Below are 18,086 nucleotides of genomic sequence, written 5' to 3'. Positions count from 1 at the left end.
GTATCTATGAACAGAAATGAACAGCTGGCATTTCGGGCCAAGACATTTCATCAGGACAACATGTGTTTATGACTAAGAAGGATGTTTTTGGTTAATTCCCTATCTCACTGAATTGTGAATGTTCACACACTGGAGTGTATTCAAGGCTAAAGCTGATAGATTTCTGGACACTGATAGATAATGACAGATAAGATTTCAGACATTGTGTATATTCAAGACAGGGACGGATAAATTTCTCAAATACTGAAGGTATCAGTAGAAATGGGAATTGAAAAGTTAAATTTGCAAAGGCATGGTATCACTTATGATCTTATGGAAAGGCAGAACAGACTGTAAGGGCTCACGTAGCCCACTCCTGCTCCTGTTTCTTACATTCCAGTGTACTGGAATCCTGTAAAACATTATCAAAAGAAAGCATAAATCCCAAGTGGATTTTTTAATTTCAACCCAAAATGCTGACTGTACTCTTTTCCTAGATGTCGCCTGGCTTGCTGAGTTCTTCCAGCATTTTGGGTGTGTTGCTCAGATTTCCAGCATCTGCAGATTTTCTCTTGTCTGTATTCCATCTCTCACTTTTTTGCCCATTCTTCGAATGTGTCTAAGTCCTTCTGCAATCACAGTGTTTTCTCAGCACTACCTACCCCTCCACCTATCTTTGTACCATCTGCAAACTTTGCCACAAAGCCATCTAAATTGTTGACAATGTGAAAAGTAGTGGTCCCATTACTGACCCCTTAAGAATACCATGTCACTGACAGCCAACCAGAAAAAGCCCCCTTTATTCCCACTCATTGCCTCCTGCCTGTCAACCATTCCACTATCCATGTCAATAGCTTTCCCGTAACACCATAAGATTTTATCTTGTTAAGCAGCCTCATGTGTGGCACTCTATCAAATGCCTTCTGAAAATCCAAATAAATGACATCCACTACCTCTCCTTTGTCCACCCTGCTTGCTACTTCCTCGAAGAACTCTAACAGATTTGTCAGTCAAGATTTCCCTTTACAGAAACCATGCCAACTTTGCCTTATTTTATCATTAGTCTCCAAGTACCCCTGCATAATGAACTCCAACAGTTTCCTAACCACTGAGGTTAGGCTAACTAGCCTATAACTTCCTTTCTTTTGCCTTCGTCCCTTCTTAAAGAGTGAAGTGGCATTTGCAATTTTCCAGTCCTCCAGAACCATGCCAGAATCAAGTGATTCTTATAAGATCATAACTAATGCATCTGCTATCTTTTCAGCAACATCTTTCAGAACTCTGGGGTGTAGTCCATCTGGGCCAGGTGACTTATCCACCTTAAGACCTTTGAGTATGCCTCGTCCTTTTTCCTTTGTAATAAATGGCACTCATTCCCGCTCCCTGACACTCACAGACCTCTGGCACACTGCAAGTGTCTTCCACTGTGAAGACTGAGGCAAAGTACTTATTAAGTGCATCTGCCATTTTTTTGTCCCCCATTATTATCTCACCAGCATCATTTTCCAGTGGTCCAATATCAACTCTCGCCTCCCTTTTACTTTTTATACAGCTGAAAATACTTTTAGTATGCTGCTTTATATGACTGGCTAGTTTGCCCTCATATTTAATCTTTTCCTTTCTCATGGTTTTTTTAGCGGATTTTAAAATCTTCCCAATCATCCAACTTCTAATTCACTTTTGCTACATTATTTGCCCTTTCCTTGGCTTTTATGCAGTCCTTAACTTCCCTTGTCAGCTGCATTTGCCTATCCTTGCCATTTGAGATCAACTTCTTCTGTGGGACATATCTATCTTGCGCCTTATGAACTATTCCTAGAAACTTCAGCATTCTCTGCTCTGCCGTCATCCCTGCCAGTATCCTCCTCCAATCCACCTGGGCAAGCTCCTCTCTCATGCCTTTGTAATTCCCTATATTCCATTGTGATACTGATAAATGTGACTTTTTCTTCAAATTGCAGTCTGAATTCAATCACATTATGATTAATGTCTCCTAAGGGTTCCCTCACCTCAAGCTCCCTAATAAAACCTGGATTATTACACAACGACCAATCTACAATGACCTTTCCCCGAGTAGGCTCAAGCACAATCTGCTCTAAAAAGCCATCTTGCAGGCATTCAACAAAGTCCCTCTCTTGTGATCTGACACCAACCTGACTTTCCCAATTCACCTGCATATTGAAGTCCCCCACTACAATTGTGGCATTACCCTTATTACAAGCTCTTTCCAACTCCCTTTGCAATCTCAACCCCACATCTTGGCTACTATTTGGAGGCCTATATATGATTCTCATAAATTTTTTTTAACCCTTGCAGTTTCTTATCTCCACCCACAAAGATTCAACATTCTCTAATCCTATGTAACCTCTTTCTAAAGATGTAATTCCATCTCTTAGCAACACAGCCACACCACCACCTATGTCTTCCCATCTGTCCTTGTGATACAAAGTATATCCTTTCATATTAAGTTCCCAACTATGGCCTTCTTTCAGCCACGACTCAGTGATGCCCACAATAATAAAAGGAAACTGCTTTAAATTTCTCTACAAAAGCATCTATAGCCAATGAGTGGCAATAAATATCAGTGTCACCAGAGGCATGACTGCAATTCAGTCTTGTGATCTTCGCTGTTTAGACAAGTTGACTGAACCTGGCTTTCCCACACACACTTTAATTTCTCAGAAAACAGCTGCAGCTTCCCCAGCAAAATTGAATTTATTCACTTCACTGAATGCAATGTTCAGATAACAAACAATGTTTTGAAAAAAAAATGACAACTGATATTTCAATGTATTCAGGATACAGAATACCACTACAAATGCATAAATGCAAAACGGACGAGATAAGCTCAAATGAAATGTTTGGCTTGCAGAAAGAGAAGCTGGTTAACTTATTTCTTTGTCAAATCAAAATATCTGCTAGTATATTTTGGAAGGTCTTTTATACTGACTAGAATTGAACAGTTCACAATGCAATATTTAAATAAATATACTAATTACTTTTAGCCAGGCTCCCACTTCTGGACAGATTTGTCCAGAAATATAATTCAAGGCTTCTATTTTCCAAAAAGGTGTTCTCTCTTATTTCCATCACTACCATCATGTAAATTTTTTTTTAAAAACACAATCAACAGCATTCCTGATCGCAGTTAGGAATATGGGTTTCCAATCTTGGGCTTGAAGGACTCCACTTAAAATTGTATTTGCTCGAATGTGAAACTCGGACCATGAATATGAGGACTGAGGTATCTCTTAGCTTACACCATTACACACATTTTCTCTCAACTTTGAGCTTGAATAATTTTGCATCACAAATTATTTCAAGTGCAAGTTGACAGTGGTGCCACAACTTCAACAGTGTATCTGGGTCATGGGTGAAACAGGGACCAAATCATCTGCCTCATTAACCAAAGAGATTTAAAGATTCTAATGAACAAAAATAAATGGTGAACAAAATAGTAAGAATTCATGTAAAACCAGGTACTGAATAGCTCTGAAGAAAGAGAATGAAAGATTGTGTAAGCCTGAAAAAAAATGAACTGAAAAGGAAGTTTAGAAAAAAAAAGCTTATCTTTTAAAACATCTGAGAAAAAATTACCGCCTACAAGAATAAAGCTTCATTGTTTCAAGTGTTCCTTACTTGGCTGGAAAAGGTAAGCAGCATTACAGGGGCAAAATGTCGCGGGTGAGCCTATCCTGGCGAGCCTAAATTTAATTCACAAAGAACGCATATACTGTATGCAGCAATTTCTTAAAATGGGGTGCTACCATTTTTAGATGCTAATAAACTATCCAACACATTGAGGTCATTCATAACTTAGATATTTATTGTTCGGTGCAAATAGTTGAGCAGATTACATACTGAGAACAATGTAATCATTAAACTTGCCAGAAATATGGATCACTACCAGAGTTCTTGCCATTCAGGTGCCATGCACTTCAACATCCTCCACTTCCAGCTTCGTAAGGGCACCAAAGTTGGTTCCCCTGTGAACTAGTTATCCTTTTGCTTGAGATCACTGAGAAAAGGACACAGTGCCATGCAACGATGTACTTAATGACCCCTCTCCCTCTAACCACATCAAGGTGTTCTTCTATTCCTTCCCCACTTATCTAGTTTCTCTTTAAATACTTCTTGCTATGCCCTTTATTACTCCCTGTGGTACTAAATAGGACGCCACAGGAGCGTAAAAGTTAGAGCAACGCTATTACAGCTTGGGGTGTTGGAGCTCAGAGTTCAATCCCGGTGTCCTCTGTAAGGAGTCTGTACATCATTCCTGTGTGATGCGTGAGTTTTCCCCAGGTACTCCTGTTTCTTTCCACTCTCCGAAGATGAACTGGAGAGGTTAATTAGTCATTGTAAATTGTCCCGTAATTAGGTTAGCGTTAAATCCGAATTGTTGGGGTTTGCTGGGCGGCACTCTTCGAAGGACCAGAAGGGCCAACTCCACACTGTATCACTAAATAAATAAATAAACAAATAAATTTCACCTTCTAGCATACCACCCCTCCCCATACTCCTCTGTGTAGCATGGTTTCTCCTAATCTGACTGCTGGATTTACCAATGCCTAGTTTATGTCTTTGGCACAAGCACAAGAGATTCAGCAGATGCTGGAAATCTTGAACAATACACACAAAATACTGGAGGTACTCAGCAAGTCAGGAACCATCGACGGAGGGGAATAAATTGTAGATGTTTTGAGCTAAGACCCTTCTTCAGGGAGGAGGCAGTTGCCAGAATAACATGGGGAGAAGGGAAAGAGTACAAGGTGTGAACAGGTGGGCGGGAGAGCAGAATGAAGTAAGAGGCTGGGAGGGCATAGCCCTCTCCCACCAACTCCCCCCCAGTCATACCCATCACCTGTCAGCTCGTACCCCCTTCCCTCCCCTCACATTTTTATTCTAGCTTCTTATTCTGACTCCTACTCTGTTTATACCGGTAGGTGACAATATAATCTGTATATCAATCTGATTGGATTCAGATTCAATTACTTACCATAAGTACATCGAAACACACAATGAAACGTGTCATTTCCGTTAACAACCAAACCAACCTAAACATGTGCAGGGGCAGCTCACAAATATCACCACACATTCATGGCCGCATTCAGCAGAACAAAAGCAAAACAAGCCCATTCCCTTCCTTCCATCCACTCACTCATATACACAGGACGTCCTCCAACTCAAGATCAGGCTACCCCTGAGCCTCCAGTCTCCATTAGTCTCAGGGTTTCACAGACATCAGACCTTCAACTTCCTTTGTGGACTCACAGACTCTCAGGACGTTGCATGTGGACTTCCAATCAACCTTTAGCCTTCAGTATCAACCCAGGACTCCCTGACTTGTGTACTCAGGGGATCATTCCTTGTGCCTCCTGCCTGCTGATCCTGCGGGGAACTTGCTGATTGGGGGGTGGGGGCCCCAGCCCTTGTCCTCACTAGTCTTCATCCATGGCACAGATACTTTTTGTCCCCATTGTTAGTGGTCTTCATCCAAGGCACCTGTGGGCCTGACATCCATCCACTGATGTTCTTTGTCTACACTGTTGGTGGTCTTTGAATGCAAAGCACAGATGGAGCCCTAGACTCTGGACTGACCTCTAACTCCGCACATCCCTGTTCCTAAGCCCTAACTTCCCCCCTCTGACCCCAAAACATCCATACAATCAAACACATGGAAGACCATTTATGTGAAAAGAACCCTGGCCTGTTTAATACTACTCTGAATGTTTGAATCTCTGCTTTTGTCCCTCATGTCAATGACAAGATAACCCCTTAAAACCCATCAGAATAATTTGACTTTAGAACACTTAGAGCACTTTAAAGCACTTGTAGTTAATTTTTGATTACATTTCACAATTGTGTAATCTAAATAAACTGAAAACTATTAAGACACACTTAGAAATTAAGATTCACTGTTGTGAGCAAGCAAGTCACGTTTGATAAATTTAATTGGAGCTCTTCAAAAAAACGAGTAGGAGTGTGATAAGGAGAAAGGGATGTTGCTCTACGTATGCAATTTCAAAAAGCAATGGAATAGATTGATAAAGTTTCAAAAAAAATTAAAGGGAAATCAACACCTTGAAGATCGAATTGGTCAAAGAACAGAAAGCAGATCTTTTTTGTCCACGTTTGACAGTCGGAATTCTGAGGTGTGCTTCGGGGTTCTGCATTGCAACCATTACTATTTTCAGAGTTACTACATGAAAAACTGTGCAATGACTGTAACTGAATCTGAAGGTGACTGCTATCATTTTATATGCAAAGTATATATTAAAGAATCTTACTGACGATGAGAGTGGCATCCTAAGCAAAAGGACTCTACCAATCTGCAACATTAGGAAGCGACTTCTGTCATTATGTTAAGAATTAAAAATTATTAAGTTGAATTCATTTTAAAAGAGGAGCTGACCAAAGTTGATTGGAAAGGTACACTATCAGGAATGACAGCACAACAGCAATGGCTGGAGATTCTAAGGGTAATTTGGAAGGCACAGGATAGATAAATGCCAAAGATGAAAAAGTATTCTAAAGGGAGGATGGGGCAACTGTGGGTGACAAGGGAAGTCTAAGCATAACAGCAAAAACATTTAATATAGCAAAAAATAGTTGAAAGTTAGAGGATTGGGAAGCTTTTAAAAACCAACAGAAGGCAACTAAAAAGCACATAAGGAGAGAAAAGATGAAAGATAAAGGTAAGTTAGCCAAAAATATCAAAGAGGATATAAAACGTTCTTTCAGATAATCGTTCACTTGTTATGTGCCGTGCCATATGACGTGGGCAATCATGGTTTTTCCACGACCATGATCGTTCTCGGCAAATTTTTCTACAGAAGTGGTTTGCCATTGCCTTCTTCTGGGCTGCTGTACAAGATGGATGACCCCAGCTTTTATTATTACTCTTCAGAGATAGTCTGCCTAGTGTCAGTGGTCACATAACCAAGACCTGTGATATGCGGCTACTGCTCATACAACCATCCACCATCTGCTCCCGTGTCTTCACATGACCTGGATCGGTGGGGGCTAAGGAGGTGTTACACATTGCCCAAGGTGACCCGCAGGCCAGCAAAGAGAAGGAGTACCTTATTCCTCCTTTGGTAGACACATATCGCCATCCCATCACATATAGATATATAAAGAGTAAAACCAAGGCAAGAGTGGATATTGGAGAGATAGTAATGGGGGACAAATAAATGGCAGATGAACTTAGTAGGTATTTTGTATCAACCAGCACCGTGGAAGACACTAGCATTATGCCATTAATTCTAGGGGAAGAAGTGAATATAGTTGCTATTACTAAGGAGAAGGTGCTTGGAAAGCTGACGGGTCTGACAGTAGACTCACCTGGACTTAATGGACTACACACCAGGATTCTAAAAGAGGTAGGTGAAGAGATTGTGCTGGCATTAGTACTTACCTTTTAAGAATCACTAGATTCTGGAACATTTCTAGAGAACAGAAGAATTGCAATTGTCAACCTTTATAAGAAGGAAGGGAAGTAGAAGAAAGGAAATTATAGGTCAGTTAGCCTGACTTCAGTGGTTGGGAAAATAGTGAAGCCCATTATTAAGGATGAGGTTTTAAGTTACTTGGAGGCATGTAATAAAGTAGGCCAGGTAAGCATGGTTTCCTTAAGGGAAATCTTGCTTAACAAATCTTTTGGAAATCCTTGAGGAAACAACAGACATAGAGAGTCTGTGGATGTTGCTTACTTTGATTTTCAGAAGGGCTTTGACAAGGTGCCACACATGAGGCTGCTTAATTTAAGAGCCCATGGTATTACAGGAAAGATACTAGCACGGATAGAGGATTGGCTGATTGGTTGGAAGCAAAGAGTCAAAATAAAGGGGGCCTATTCTGGTTGGCCACAGGTGACAAATGGTGTTTTTCAACAACTTACTTTCACATTATATGTCATTAGTTTGGATGATGGAATTGATGGCTTTGTGGCCAAGTATGTATTTGATACAAAGATAGGTGGAGAGTCAGGTAGTGTCGAGGAAGCAGAAAGTCTGCAGAAGGACTTAGAAAGATTGGAAGAATAGGCAAAGAGGTGACAGTGGTAGAAGGAATAAAGGAGTAGACTTATTTTCTAGAAGTGGAGAAAAATCAGAAGTGCATAGAGTTTGGAGTCCTTGTGCAGGATCCCCTAAAGGTTTACTCGTATGTTGAGTCAGTGGTAAGGAAGGTAAATGCAATGCTAGCATGTAAGAGGATTAGCATATAAGAGCAAAGATGTGATGCTGAGACTTTATAAGGCATTGATCAAACCATACTTGGAATATTGTGAGTAGGTTTTGATCTTTTATCTAAAAAAAAGACGTGCAGGCATTGGAGAGGGTCCAGAGCATTCACGAGAATGATTCCAGGAATGAAATGGTTAACTTATGAGAAGCGTTTGATGGCTATGGGCCTGTACTCACTGGAGTTCAGAAGAATGAGGGGGAATCTCAGTGAAACCTATCGAACATTGAAAGGCTTAGACAGGGCAGATGTGGAGAGGATGTTTCCTATAATGGGTGAGTCTAGGACCAGAGAGTACAGCCTCAAAATAGAGAACATTCATTTAGAACAGAGATGAGAAGGAATTTCTTTAGCTAGAGGGTGATGAATATGGAATTCATTGCCAAAGACATCTGTGGAGGCCAAATCATTGAGTATATTTAAAGCAGAGATTGATAGATTCTTGGTTAGTCATAGCATCAAAGGTTATGCGGAGACAGCAGGAGAATAGGGTTGAGAGGGATAATAAATCAGCCATGATGGAATGGTGGAGCAGGCTCGATGGGTTGAGTGGCCTAATTCTGCTTCCATGTCTTATGGTTAAAAGGAAAGAAGATATTTAATAAATTCCATTCAAGTCCAAGAGGTCATACTGACAATTTTTATTTGCTTCTTCTATTTGTATAGTTAAATTTCTGCTTATATTAAATGTTAATTCCAGTATTCCAAAGCCCCATTTTATGGATCATAAAAGGGACAAAAATGACTGAATCTGAATCTTGGGATCCAAGTCCATAGCTTGGAAATGGAAACACCAAGAGATAAGGTCAGGGTAGGCATATTGCATGTTTGCCTTCATCAGTCAGGGCACTGCCAAGAAGACATGTTACAACTGCATAAAATTTTGGTTAGACCATATTTGGAGTATTATGTGCATTCCTGATGCCCTGACTAATCCATTACAAAAAAGATGTGGAGGTTTTGGAAAGGGTGCAGAAGAGGTTCACCAGGTGCTGCCTGTATTGGGAGACTATTAGCTACAAAGAGAGGTTAGGTGACCTTGGATTGTTTTCTCCAGAGAATCGAAGGCTGAAGATAATAGTTTTAATATTAAGAGAGTCGCCAACATGGTAGATAGTCAGAGTCCTTTTCTCATGTGAGAAATATCAAATAATAGTGCATTGCTTTAACATGAGAGGGAAAAAGTTTAAAGGAATGTGCAAGTCAAGTATTTTATTACACCGAGTGGTGGCTGCACTGCCAGAGGTGGTGGTGGAAGCAGACATGATAGAGGCATTTAAGAGGGATATAGAGAGGCATATGAACATGATGGGAATTGAGGGTTATGGATTATGTGTAGGCAAATGTTACTGTGCTGGGCTGTTCTGTGTTCCATGTTTAACAAGTTTACTTTAGTACAGAGCAGAAAATTAAAAAGTCTCACGCTTAACTTGTTTATATTGAAGATCAAGTAGTGTTTACGAAGAGCTTCCCCTTGGACGATGAAAGGTATATATTATAAAGTACCCAATAAGATGGACCCAATAATAACTCTTAGAAAACACAATAAAATACAATTCCCAACTCTAGCTGGAATTAAGTCCATAAGACTATAAGACAATGGAGCCGAATTAGGCCATTCAACCTATCTGCTCCACCATTCCATCATGGCTAGTTTATGATCCCTCTCGACCCCATTCTCCTGCCTTCTCCTCATAACTTTTGATGCCCTGACTAATCAAGAACCTATCAACCTCCACCTTGTCTACCCAATTATCACTCTAAAATCTCCTCCTATCTCCAAATATCTAGTCTCTTCCCATTTCTTGTAGTTTTAAACCTAATGTAATGTCTCCGAAGAAAATGAGCAACATCCTCCTCCAAGGTTATCTGCGGTGATATCCAAAAGATTAATCTTCAGGCCCTGATGACTCCTGAAATGTTTTGAGGCTTAACATGTCCAAATGTATTTCAAAGGCAAAACTGGGCATCAAACTGTTAAAAGGGGAACCACATGCAGGAGTGAACAGCAACACATACACAAAATACTGGAGGTATTCAGCAGGCCAGGCAGCATCTATGGAAAAGAGTACAGTCGACATTTCGGGCCGAGCCCCTTCATCAAGATTGAGTGAACAGGCCAGCTTTGAGAATGTGTGTAAGGCAAAGACAAAACAAGAAATAAAAGAATAATGGAAAGCACTGAAGGAGAGAAGGACAAGGAGACAATGCCATAAGAGCTGGTAAACTGAAGGGAGAGTTAAAATGTATTTCTACAAAGTATTCAAGATCTTGGGGTATTACACAGAGCTTCTTTTTCAGAGAATGAACTTCTTTTGAAGTGTATTTCCATTGATATTCCTGAAAACAAATGCACTAATTTAGGGCTGCATAAACAGCAATCAGTTTTAGTGATAGTTGAGGGATGGGTATTGGCTATAACATTGGGGAAAATATTCTTCAATATAGTCCATAGGACCTGCAACATTCATCTGGCATAGGGGAAGCCCTCTTAAGTACAGAAGCTTTCAACACCACACTCCTTCAAGCTGCACTTGAATGTCAATTGCTAAAATTGGCACTGAACCCACAGCTTTGTTCTTACACAGAGACCGGGGCTCTAACGATGAATTCACAATATACAAGTTGACGTCTGAATGCCCTTAGCAAATTCTGTTTATATTCGGTCACTTTTCTGCATGTCACCTACTGGCAGCAAACGTGTTTCGAAAGAAAGAGTTAATGTGGAAAGGTACGACACTTAACGTGGGGATTCAATAGATTAGCAGATAATTTCCAGGAATTATCCTAAAACTTCGTATTGCTTGAATATTTTAATGTTTCCTTCACTAATCTTTTTAATTTTACTTGAGATGAGACAAAGGAAGCTAAGTATACTGTCGCTTTATTTAAACCAGACTACGAAATCAAGGCTATGGGTACTAGAAAAAAAATTAACACAAATCGCACATTATGTGCTGATTTAATCTGGTCAACGTGAAGCTTGAGTTTATTGACGTTGCTCTAATATTTTCCAACATCTCACCAGCAAGTGATGGAGATGCGACCAAGCGTTTCATCACAATGTTATCAGTAACAACGCTGGTGAGTCATCCACCGGTTACACAGTGACGGAAATCAGAAATAAGCTCCTTCGTCCTGTGCTGCCGTGGGTTTATTTATTATTTTTGCTGGCAAGTTCTCTATCTGCACGCAGTCACCGTGGGCAATGCAATGCCTGGCTCCGTGCGCTGCCAACAATGACCGCACAACAGCGTCCCATCTGCCCGCCCATCAGTCAGCCCCGGCTCACGCTGATTGGATAGTCGAGGACGACTGCCACCTGTAAGTGGCGGCATCGGTTTGTCAATCAGAGCGGCGCGCTGCCCAGCGAGTGGGTCGCGATGATTCATTGCTGTGGGGTGAAAGGAGGTGGGACTGGCGTCACGTTTTGGTTTGTACGCAGGTGAGTCAGCAACAGAAGCGCAGGGTTTGCTTAAAGTGCTGACGCGCGGTCACCACACACACATCACCGCACAGCGCACAAGTAACGGGCACTCCAACAGTCCGCAATTAATTACGGTTTTGTGTAATTACTTTAAAGCCACAAATTAATCAACGATAGGACCAAATTACTGAAAGCTGATTATCGTTGCTATGTCTTTTATTTCATGCATTTATTATTTTACTACTTTTATTAACATGCAGGGATCTTCAACTATCCGCTTAGGTTATCCTAATGTTAATTGTGTGTGTGAAAAAAACTGATGATTTTTCATTGCTGATGTGTAACTCCTGGCAATCCTGTTGTGTATTTAATATTTCAATACTTGAGTAATCTTGTATATATACAAAACATAACAAATCCCACAACCTATATTTTCTCACAAGAAAAAAAAATCTTCATGAAAAAGAGAAGCTTACTTTCAGGTTACCATAGACTTTTTGCCATAAAATGCAGTCTGACATTTTACATGGCCAACCTACATTCCGCAAGCTTCCCGAATTTCCCTGTTAAATGCAATTTTTTCTAGAAATTTCAACTTGTTTGTTTTGAAGTAGAAACGTTACAAAGATCAAAGATTAGAAACATTTTCCTTTGAATTCCAAAAGACATTTTATGTCCCAGCTCTGCTTTTGAAAGAGTGGTGAGGCTCATGTTGTTTGACATCGCCAATCAGAGGTAATATAGTTAAAGAAAAATGCTGATATTTTCGAAGAATAGCGTAAGTACTAAAGCCCCCGGAAGTTGCTTGCAAAATAGAAACATAGGTCTAGGTTGCGAGTGGGCGAGATTATCAGGAATATCCTCCTGAAGAATCTTGCCCGAGATTATGTGCTGTATTAATGATAAACTCAGACTGCAAGTGCTATCTCGTGGTGCCGCTCAATAGTTTTGAAAATGGCTGGTAATGATTTACAAATATTTAATCCTAGCCATTAGTCAGAACCCATCATTTCTAAAGATTCTGTAATATAAACTAAATTCCAGGTAACTGAGATTGATATTTTTAAAATATCTATTAGCCTTAGGAAACATAACAGAATGTGATTATTTTTATTTAACGTTTTGCCTTGGATTTTATTTTTTTTTAAACCGAGGTCAATCAATGGATATCTTAGGATCAAAATATTAAGGCAGAACATCATGTAAAGTAAGTTATCCCGTTCTAAATCTTCACATCACGGTTCGGGAATGTTTAGGAGCAGGTTGACGGTGATCTTCAGCTTTAGATCACATGACCTATAAAGCCATTCATTTACATTACCTCATCTTTTATGTGCCTGTGGGGAGTATAAATTTCCTTTACTGATACGTTTTAGAAATGTTGACGTAGGATACGAAACATCAGTTAAGTTTTTTTTTCCGCAGTGTATTTGAGTAGGTATTATACTTATAGTATATACATTTAGGTGTGTTACCTCAGTGTTCTATCTTTAAACTGTATCAAATTATTGCTAGTTATCTTAGATGGAGAGTAGTTTCTGAGAACATGGCCGTACTGGGTCTGTCCTGCAACCCTGGGAACACAGCCTCGACCACGAAAGCTAGGACTTTAACAATCCTGCAGACTCGAAATATTGCCCGAAGTCCCACCACTCTTTCACTACCTCCTAATTATACAAAAGAACACATGAAACGTCTTTCCTCGGAAAAAAAACACTAGCCTCTTCTGAAATGTAGTTAGGTAGCGGCAGAATGACAGGCATCAATCAGGTCATTTACTCATCACTATTTCTTATCAATGTGGCCCTAGTTCCACAAGGGTGCATAAACAAGACTACGGCGAAAGGCGCGTTCCTTTGTCAGAATTCCGTACTGCATTCAACATCAGCTAGTCGTAAAAAAAATCCAGGAATTGCAGGCTCCCTTATTATACTGATCAAAAGAACTGCGACATATTCTGGAGGGAATAAAGGGTCTATATGGCAAATTTCATCTTTAAACCAATGCCCCGGCTTTAAGGCTGGGGTTTCGTCATTGTTAAAGAGCACATGCAAAAACAACATCCACGGCATTTGTTCCAAGCTGATGAATTCAGGAGCGAAACAAGCTCCACCTCGAACAGCATCTGGAGAAACCCCGGCATTTTTCAAGATACTCCAAGTTGTAACTTCAAAATAGAAAGCTCGCAAGCTGTTAGCCAGAGGGCTCCGAAATTAACTCGGTCGCGTACTCGTCGCTACAATTTTTCATTGACAAAATGCTAGCTTCACTACCTGGACTACCATTTTTCGGTCGAGACCAATCTCACAATAACATAAACTCAACTGATTTGATAATCACAGACTTTACTTTGTTCAAAAGTATGCAAATATAATCAGATTGCTGCAACAGACAATATTTCTCAAGTAAACAAGATCATCATTGCATCGAGACTCCCGAAGACATTCATGCATTGTCACAACCACTGCATTTTAGGGCATAATTTGTTGCATGCACCCACAGTGAAAGAAATCATGAAAACATACAGGTTATCAATTCAAAACCGCACAAAGAAACTGTGAACACCATCCCCAGTTGCTGCCAGTTCCAAACGTATTATGTATGCATAAACATGCAAAACCTTTACATGTTCATACACAGTTTAGCTGTCTTTGCAACAATCAGCTGGCTGTTAAACTATCAAAATGCAAAACATAAGCAGGTCCATGCTGAATGCATTATGTCAGAATGCTGAGTGAGATGCCAAGGCTAGGAGGCGGCGAAGCTGTAATGCTTTCTTTCGCTGCTGCACACGGTCAAGGCCTCGGCTCGGGGACGGAGTTCCAGTTCCCACTCAGCCTGTCCGCACCGTGACAGCTCGAACTCAACCAAAAAAAATTCAGCAAAGCCACGCTTGCCAATGCCTCCAGCCTTTCCGCAGCAAATCACATCGGAACAGCCACTTGTATCGCGGAGGTGATGTACACTTCCACAAGCGCCCCCCTCCCCTCCACCACTTTCGGAAGGGATTTTAAAAAAAACATAAATAAGCAGATTGCATCCTCCTTACCCTGGTTAACTTTCGACTATGTTCAAGGCAGCTCCAAGTTCAAAACAAACACCTCATGATTCAGTGCGCCCGGAGGAGCCCGGCCACCGGCGGAGGGAGGGAGCTGAGATGAGCAGAATCGGCGTGGCTGCGGGCTTGTTTTGAGTTGTGTGTGTGTGTGTGTGTGTGTGTGTGGTGATGATGAGGGGAGGAGGGGGGAGAGCAGCGTGTCTGAGTTATGTTTTCCAATGCGCCAACTCGAGGCGACTCTCTCTCTCCGCAACGTGGAGCCGAAGCGCCTTTTTTTTGCAAAATCTGCCACCCGCACGCGTGTACAGCGCGCCCAGCGAAAGCCGCCCTCCCCTGCGCGGTGCAGCAGCGGCGCCGCCTCCTCTCCTCCTCCTCCTCCTCCTCCTCCCTTCACCTCCTCTTCCCTCACTTCACTCTCACTGGCTTCTCATTTTTTTTTGTTGACATTCGCACAGCGGCCGCTGACGTTCCCTCTGACGCACGCGCCGCCGCCAAAACCTAGCCCCCCCCTACCACCCCCACCACCGCCGGGCACGCGCGCGCGCGCGCCTCCGCGGGCACGGCCGGACCCTGCCCAATCACCTCCCTCCCCCCCTCCAACACACCCCACGCCCCGGCCGAACTCCAAGCGCGCATGCTCGCATTCCGCTCCGCTCGGACGGGATTCCATCAGTCGCCGCTCTCTCCCGCCCCGCGGCGCATGTGCGGGCGACGGGTCTCCGTCGCGCGGGCGGGAGGGGCGGGGGGTGGACGGCGGCGCGCTCCGTCCCGAGAGTGTGGAGTGTGGTTGAGGAACCCGGTGGCCAGCCTCTCTCCCTCCCACCCCTCTCCACTTACTTAGCGCGATTCGATAACGATCGCGCAATTATACTGCTGCAAGGAATGCACTCTGAAGATAAAATCTTCAGATTCTGACTGGAATATTTGTTTTAATGTCAGTATAAACGGAATAGTCAATAACATTACCCTATCCTCTGGAGTTCCATTACATCAAGTATGCATTGAACATCTACTGTTATTGTGATTGCTAGTAGTTGAAAGCTACCCCTTTTGAAAACATTTACATTTCAGCGATAAGGAACAAAAATAAAACACAATAAGGATGTTTCACAATGAGATTGTACTGGTCCAACATGATAAAGGATGGACTGAGGTATCAGATCCTGAAACACTATCAAACATTTGGCAGAATCGGTGTTTTTATTTACTAAAATGCTTCCCAAAGCCGAGTTGAGGACAATCATCGCAGTGAAGAAAACCGAGAATAGAAATGTGCCGGACGCCGTGCACCCAATAACCAATACACCTTCTAATTAAGTCAAATACTTGTTGGCGAAATCAAGAACATCGGCCGTGACTAAACGACAAAACAAGATTCGGTGACAGGGATATCGATACGATCCTCAGCCGATGGCAATGTTTGGATTGATTTGATGGAAGCCGTTGGCGTTTTAAAAGTTGCATGGTAAAACTCTTAATAAAACCTGAAAATATCTTAAAAGTACGTGGAATTCGTTTTCTGGATTCTATTATAACTGATTTCATAAATTGGAGATGATGTTATTCTCCTCATTGACCCCCATGTGACCTTTACAGTGGAAAATCTTACAACGTTCATGCGGGGTACGTTTAACGTCAAGAAAACTTATCTTCATTCACGGTACCCACTCTATGGTCTGTGTGCGGTTACTTGGCAGATGTCAGCTTGCATATAATTTTGAAAAAAACTACAAGATTTATGCCACACAGAAGAGAGGAAGAAAAAAAAATAAAGCTTTAAATGTAAACTCCAAAGATTCGATAAACTATTAATCGGGGAACTGTAACGTTGAAACGAAAGTTTATGTATTACACATTTGCAATGTATTACTGTAAAGTTAAAATAATCTCTGATTACTGTTACAAAGCGCAAAATGAATGCGAAATGTTGTTTCTACTTTTTCCCAGGTTAAGGCTGCGTGCATCTGAGCCACATGAAACAAAAAAAAAGGTCTCAGGTTTAATCATTCCTGACTGTGGAGTTTTAACTTATGCCATCCAAAGGGAGGTCGACTCAGGAGTTACAACGATTCTGAGAAGCGTTGGCATTTCCTAGTGATTAGAAGTACACGGGGGTTTCAAATAAGAATGGACTAAATCAATGGTTTGGGGTAAGGAGGGCAGCAGCAAAGAATTAAATATGAAAAATATATTACCTCCTCTTTACCTTTAGCCAAATTAAATTACACTCAGTGGCCACTTTATTAGGTACACCTGCTCATTAATTCAAATATCCAATCTGCCAATCATGTGGCATCAACTCAATGCATAAAAGCATGCAGACGTGGTCAAGATGCTCGGGACAAACATCAGAATGGAGAAGAAATGTGATCTAAGTGACATTGACCGTGGAATGATGGTTGGTCGTTTGAGTATCTCAGAAACTGATGATCTCCTAGGAATTTCACATAGAACACTATTTAGAGAGAATGGTGTGAAAAACAAAAAAAAAATGCAGTTCGTAACAGGAAATGCCTTGTTAATGATAGAGGTCAGAGGAGAATGGCCAAACTGGTTCAAGCTAACAGGACGGCAACAGCAACTTAAATAACTACATGTTACAACAGTGGTGTGCAAAATAGCATCTCTGAACGCACAACACTTCTAAGCTACAGCAGCAGAAGATCACGAACATATACTCAGTGACCATTTTATTAACTGCAAGTGGTACCCAATAAAGTGGCCACAGAGTGCGTCTTCTGCATTTATGATTTAATTTGAAGCAATATTTATGCCCTTTCTCTTAGTATCAATATATGTGCACAGAGTCCTTATCAATTGCCTATTTCAAGACAGGAGTTCACGCTTTATTAATTATTCCTCATAACTCAGCCTTATAATATTTTGACCTACCTTGTAACCTTTCACTACATATTGTACCATCCAGGAATGTGCCATTTCCTTTGGTAACCAGAAGAGAATACAATATATTATAGAATAAAGTGAACCCCCACAATAAACACTAACTCTATTCCTCTTTCCTTAGCTAGAACTTCCTGAAGTTTTTCTGTTCTTACTTCAGATGTTATATGTCTTCAGCTTCATGACCTGAGGTTTATATTTTGCTGACATCTCGATATTTTGTTTTAATTGCTGCTCTGCAGTAACAGAACATACCTTGTTTGAATCTACTACTATCAGATCTTTCTTAGCAGCTTCCACTTTTAAGCTCAATAGAAATTAATAAATATTTTTCCAAAAGCATAGAAGTTTGCAGGCATGACCTAGGGCTTTTGGAATTTCTTAAGTCCATAGTTTTAATACCATTGGCAAATTTAACAATTTTTTTCTGTTCTGAAATACAGATTATTTCTGTATATTTCTGACCTCTGATTTCTG

General features: G+C 41.1%; 1 protein-coding gene across 1 annotated transcript in view; it reads right to left on the bottom strand.

Annotated features, from left to right (window-relative positions):
* bach2b (BTB and CNC homology 1, basic leucine zipper transcription factor 2b) overlaps positions 1–15,116 on the bottom strand; it is a 356,916-nt gene extending 341,800 nt beyond the window's left edge. The window contains exon 1 of the mRNA XM_063033290.1: positions 14,700–15,116. The gene's annotated coding sequence lies outside the window, so the exon portion shown is untranslated. The remainder of the gene's footprint in view (positions 1–14,699) is intronic.
* Positions 15,117–18,086: the final 2,970 nt, after the last annotated feature.

The sequence above is a fragment of the Mobula hypostoma genome, chromosome 2 (genome assembly GCF_963921235.1).
Source record: "Mobula hypostoma chromosome 2, sMobHyp1.1, whole genome shotgun sequence".
NCBI classification, from domain to species: domain Eukaryota; kingdom Metazoa; phylum Chordata; class Chondrichthyes; order Myliobatiformes; family Myliobatidae; genus Mobula; species Mobula hypostoma.
This window is presented reverse-complemented; position numbering and strand designations above follow the sequence as displayed.